The following is a 6,000-nucleotide window of genomic DNA, read 5'->3' on the forward strand; positions in this document are numbered from 1 at the left end:
CTGTTGTTTCATTTGCAAATATTTTCTCCCATTCTGAGGGTTGTCTTTTTGTCTTGTTTATGGTTTCCTTTGCTGTGCAAAGCTTTTAAATTTAATTAAGTGCCATGTGTTTATTTTTGTTTTTACTTCCATTAGTCTAGGAGGTGGGTCCAAAAAGATCTTGCTGTGGTTTATGTCAAAGAGTGTTTTTACTATGTTTTCATCTAAGGATTTTATAGTGTCTGGTCTTACATTTAAGTCTTTAATCCATTTGGAGTTTATTTTTGTGTATGGTATTAAGGAGTGTTCTAATTTCGTTCTTTTACACATAGCTGTCCAGTTTTCCCAGCACCACTTATTGAAGAAGCTATCTTTTCTCCATTGTATGTTCTTGCCTCCTTTGTCATAAATTAGGTGCCCATATGTGCGTGGGTTTATCTCTGGGCATTCTATCCTGTACCATTGATCTATCTTTCTGTTTTTGTGCCAGTACCATACTGTCTTGATTACTGTAGCTTTGTAGTATAGTTTGAAGTCGGGGAGCCTGATTCCTCCAACTCCGTTTTCCTTTCTCAAGACTGCTTTGGCTATTCGGGGTCTTTTGTGTTTCCATATGAATTGTAAAGTTTTTTGCTCTAATTCTGTGGAGAATGCCATTGGTAGTTTGATAGGGATTGCATTGAATCTGTAGATTGCTTCGGGTAGTATAGTCATTTTCACAATATTGATTCTTCCAATCCAAGAACATGGTATATTTCTCCATGTGTTTATGTCATCTTTGATTTCTTTCTTCAGTGTTTTATAGTTTTCTCAGTACAAGTCTTTTGCCTCCTTAGGCAGGTTTATTCCTAGGTATTTTATGTCATGTGTTTATGTCATCTTTGTGTTTATGTCATCTTTGATTTCTTTGTGTTTATGTCATCTTTGATTTCTTTGTGTTTATGTCATCTTTGATTTCTTTCTTCAGTGTTTTATAGTTTTCTCAGTACAAGTCTTTTGCCTCCTTAGGCAGGTTTATTCCTAGGTATTTTACTCTCTTTGTTGCAGTGGTAAATGGGAGCGTTTCCTTAATTTCTCTTTCTGAGTTTTAGTTGTTGTATAGGAATGCAAGAGATTTCTGTGCATTAATTTTGTATCCTGCAACCTTACCAAATTCATTGATTAGTTCTAGTAGTTTTCTGGTGACATCTTTAGGATTTTCTATGTATAGTATCATGTCATTGACAAACAGTGACAGTTTTACTTCTTCTTTCCCAATTTGTATTCCTCTTATTCCTTTTTCTTCTCTGCTGTGGCTAGGACTTCCAAAACTACGTTGAATAAGAGTGGTGAGAGTGAACATCCTTGTCTTGTTCCTGATCTTAGTGGAAATGCATTCAGTTTTCCACCATTAAGTATAATGCTTGCTGTGGGTTTGTCATATATGGCCTTTATTACGTTGAGGTAGGTTCCCTCTATGCCCATTTTCTGGAGAGTTTTTATCATAAATGGGTGTTGAATTTTGTCAAAAGCTTTTTCTGCATCTATTGAGATGATCATATGGTTATTATTTCTTAATTTGTTAATGTGGTGTATCACACTAATTGACTTGCATATATTGAAAATCCTTGCATCCCCGGGATAAATCCCACATGATCATGGTGTGTGATCCTTTTAGTGTGCTGTTGAAATCTGTTTGCTGGTATTTTATTCAGGATTTTTGTATCTATGTTCATCAGTGATATTGGTCTATAATTTTCTTTTTTTGTGATATCTTTTTCTGGTTTTGGTTTCAGGGTGATGGTGGCTTTGTAGAATGAATTTGGGAGTGTTTCTCTCTCTGTAATTTTTTGGAAGAGTTTGAGAAGGATAGGTGTTAGCTCTTCCCTAAATGTTTGATAGAATTTGCCTGAGAAGCCATCTGGTCCTGGACTTTTGTTCGTTGGAAGATTTTTAATTATGGTTTCAATTTCATTACTTCTGATAGGTCTGTTTATATTTTCTAATTCTTCCTGGTTCAGTCTTGGAAAATTGTACCTTCCAAGAATTTGTCGATTGCTTCATGGTTGTCCGTTTAATTGGCATATAGTTGTTTGTAGTAGTCTCTTATAATCCTTTGTATTTCTGCAGTGTCAGTTGTGATTTCTCCTTTTTCATTTCTAATTTTATTGATTTGTGTCCTCTCCTTTTTTTTCTTGATGAGTTTGGCTAAGGGTTTATCAGTTTTGTTTATCTTCTCAAAGAACCAGCTTTTAGTTTCATTGATCTTTGCTATTGTTTTCTTCATTTCTATTTCATTTATTTCTGCTCTGATCTTTATGATTTCTTTCCTTCTACTGACTTTGGGTTTTCTTTGTTCTTTCTTTAGTTGTTTTAAGTCTGTAGGGTTAGATTGTTTATTTGAGATTTTTCTTGTTTCTTGAGTTGAGATTGAATTGCTATAAACTTCCCTCTTAGAACTGCTTTTGCTGCATCCCATAGGTTTTGGGTCGTAGTGTTTTCGTTGTCATTTGTTTCTGTGTATTTTTTAATTTCTTCTTTGATTTCTTCAGTGATCTCTTGGTTATTTAGTAGCGCACTGTTTAGTTTCTGTGTATTTGTGTTTCTTACACTTGTTTTCCTGTAATTGATTTCCAGTCTCATAGCATTGTGGTCAGAAAAGATGCTTGGTACGGTTTCAACTTTCTTAAATTTTCCAAGGCTTGATTTGTGACCCAAGATGTGATCTATCCTGGAGAACATTCCATGTGCACTTGAGAAGAAAGTATGTTCTGCCACTTTTGGGTGGAATGTTCTATAAATATCAATTAAATCTATCTGGTCTGTTGTGTCATTTAAAGCTTGTGTTTCCTTATTTATTTTCTGTTTGGATGATCTGTCCACTGGTGTAAGTGGGGTGTTAAAGTCCCCTACCATTATTGTGTTACTGTCGATTTCTCCTTTCATGGTTGTTAGCATTTGCCTTATGTGTTGAGGTGCTCCTATGTTGGGTGCATAAACATTTATAATTGTTATATCTTCTTCTTGGATTGATCCTTTGATCATTATGTAGTGTCCCTCCTTATCTCTTGTAACAGTCTTTATTTTAAAGTCTGTTTTATCTGATGTGAGTATTGCTACTCCAGCTTTCTTTTGATTTCCCTGTGCATGGAACATCTTTTTCCATCCCTTCACTTTTCAGTCTGTATGTGTCCCTAGGTCTGAAGTGAGTCTCTTGTAGACAGCATATATATGGGTCTTGTTTTTGTATCCATTCAGTCAGTCTGTGTCTTTCGGTTGGGGCATTTAATGCACTTACATTCAAGGTTATTATCGATATGTATTTTCCTATTACCATTTTCTTAATTGTTTTCGGTTTGTTTTTTGGGGTCTTTTTCTTCTCTTGTGTTTCCTGCCTGGAGAAGTTTCTTTAGCATTTGTTGTAAAGCTCGTTTGGTGGTGCTGAATTCTGTTAGCGTTTGCTTGTCTGAAAAGCTTTTGATTTCTCTGTTGAATGTGAACGAGATCCTTGCTGGGTAGAGCAATCTTGGTTGTAGGTTTTTCTCTTTCCTCGCTTTAAGTGTATCCTGCCATTTCCTCTGGCCTGTAGAATTTCTGCTGAAAAATCAGCTGATAACCTTATGGGGTTTCCTTCGCATGTTATTTTCTGTTTTTCCCTTGCTGCTTTTAATATTTTTTCTTTGAATTTAATTTTTGTTATTTTGATTAGTATGTGACTTGGTGTGTTTTTCCTTGGGTTTATCCTTTATGGGATTCTCTGTGCTTCCTGGACTTGGGTGACTATTTCCTTTCCCATGTTAGGGAAGTTTTGGACTATAATCTCTTCAAGTATTTTCTCAGACCCTTTCTTTTTCTCTTCTTCTCTGGGACCCCTCTGATTCGAATGTTGGTGCGTTTAGTGTTGTCCCAGAGGTCTCTGAGATTGTCTTCAATTCTTTTCATTCTTTTTTCTTTATTCTGCTCCTCAGCAGTTATTTCCACCATTTTGTCTTCCCGCTCACTTATTCCTTCTTCTGCCTCAGTTGTTCTGCTATTGATTCCTTCTAGTGTAATTTTCATTTCAGTTATTGTGTTGTTCATCTCTGTTTGTTTGTTCTTTAGTTTTTCTAGATCTTTGTTAAACGTTTCTTATATTTTCTCAATCTGTGCCTCCATTCTACTTCTGAGATTCTGGATCGTCTTTACTATCATTACTCTGAATTCTTTTTCAGGTAGATTGCCTATTTCCTCTTCATTTATTTGGTCTTGTAGGTTTTTACCTTGATCCTTCACCTGTGACATTTTTTTTTGCCGTCTCTTTTTTTTTTTTTTTTTTTTTTTTAATGAGTGGGATTGTGTTCCTGTCTTACTGGTTGTTTGGCCTGAGGCTTCCACCACTGGAGTTTGTAGGCTGTTGGGTAGAGCTGGGTCTTGGTGCTGATGTGAGGAACTCCATGAGACCTCACTCCGATGAATATTCCTTGGGGTCTGAGGTTCTCTGTTAGTCCAATGGTTTGAACTTGGAGCTCCCACTGCAGGAGCTTTGGCCCAACCCCTGGCTCGTGAGTCGAGATCCCGCAAGCCATGAGGGGCGGTGAAAAAAGGAGAACAATAGCAAAGTAAAAAATAAAATTAGAGTAGGAAACGAACAGATATGTTAGAAAGACTATAAAAATAAAAGTATAGGTGAATCAACAACTGGAAGGTACATCAGTACCGCAATAGTAAAAAAGAGGAGGAGGGAAAAGAATGAAAAAGAGGGGAAAAGGCCTTGGCTGTGGAGGGCGGGGCCTAAGCAAGGGTGAGGTTTGGGTGGTGGGTGGGGCCTATGCTTAGGACCCACAGGACTGGAAAAGGCCCTGGGGGCCGTGGGGGGGTGGGGCTTAGGCTCAAGGAACAGAAGGGGCCCAGGCGTGCCCCAACCCCTGGTCTCAGAGGGCAGGGGACCTCACCTGGGAGCCCAGCAGGCTTCCTGGGCTCGAGTGGGCGGGGCTAACACATGCATCCTCTCCTGCTCCTCCCGGAGGGGCCCCTCCCGCCTGCCTCTCCTGATCTCCCCGGCCTCAGGGGCGCCGATCCTGTCTGGCCTCTATTTCTCCTCTCCCCTCAGTACCCCCAGTCCTACCGGTTCACTTGGGGGTTCCTCCTGTCTCCTTGGGTGTCAGGATCCCCCACCAGCAGCTGGCAGGCGCCCTAGTTGTGGGGAGACGCTGACTCCCCGTCTTCCCACACTGCCATCTTGACTCCTCCTAGATCTTTAAATAAACATAAGAGTCATGTGTCACCTGCAGCATCTTAGGGCTTTATGTAAACTCCTTTAATTCTTAGCACAGCCCTGTGAGATAGGGGCTACTGTTACCCCGTTTTACAGGTGAAGAGGCTGAGGCCAGGGGGCTTCATGGCCAGCCTGGGATCCACATCTGGTGACCACCTTGCTGCTACGTCCACATCCCCTTCTCTTGCCCTCCCCGGCTGCTGCCTTGGGCACTGTGGGCCTGGAAACTCTGTGGTCAGATTTCTCAGTCTCCCAACTGTGGTGCTGTCAGTGATTCCAGTGGGCGCGCTAGCGCTGTTCTTCTGTCCCTTCTGTTCCCCTGGGCGCCCTGCTTCCTGGCCCTGGTGATACCCGATCCCTGCCTGGCACCAGGCTCTGGAGGCCCCCAAGTGGGAGCCTGTCCTGTATCCGCCCTCCGGGTCACCGGTGTGGGCTCTGTGGCCAAATCCAATAAAAAACCAAGGAGTGGACATCTGGGATTGCAGACAGTGGCCAGGAGAGGCAGCCTTGCCATCTGAACTTCAAAAAGGGTTTCCTGAGGGATGATGAGACAAGAGAGGTGGGCGAGTGGTGGGGAACGGGCATCGGGAGGGGGCAGGGCCCAGGGAGGTTTGAACAGCTGCTCCCTGGCAGCCCTGACCAAAGCAAACGGCCAGTTCCTGCCGTGCCCACTGAGCGGTCACCCCAGTGAACCCAGCCCTCACACCGGGCACGACACCAGGAGGCCCCTCTGCAGGCCCAGGGCCCTAGGCTCCGCCTCCTGTGGTGCTGAGCCCACGTGGCAGAGG

This window comes from Grampus griseus, assembly GCF_964374135.1.
Source record: "Grampus griseus genome assembly, chromosome: 18".
Classification (NCBI taxonomy): domain Eukaryota; kingdom Metazoa; phylum Chordata; class Mammalia; order Artiodactyla; family Delphinidae; genus Grampus; species Grampus griseus.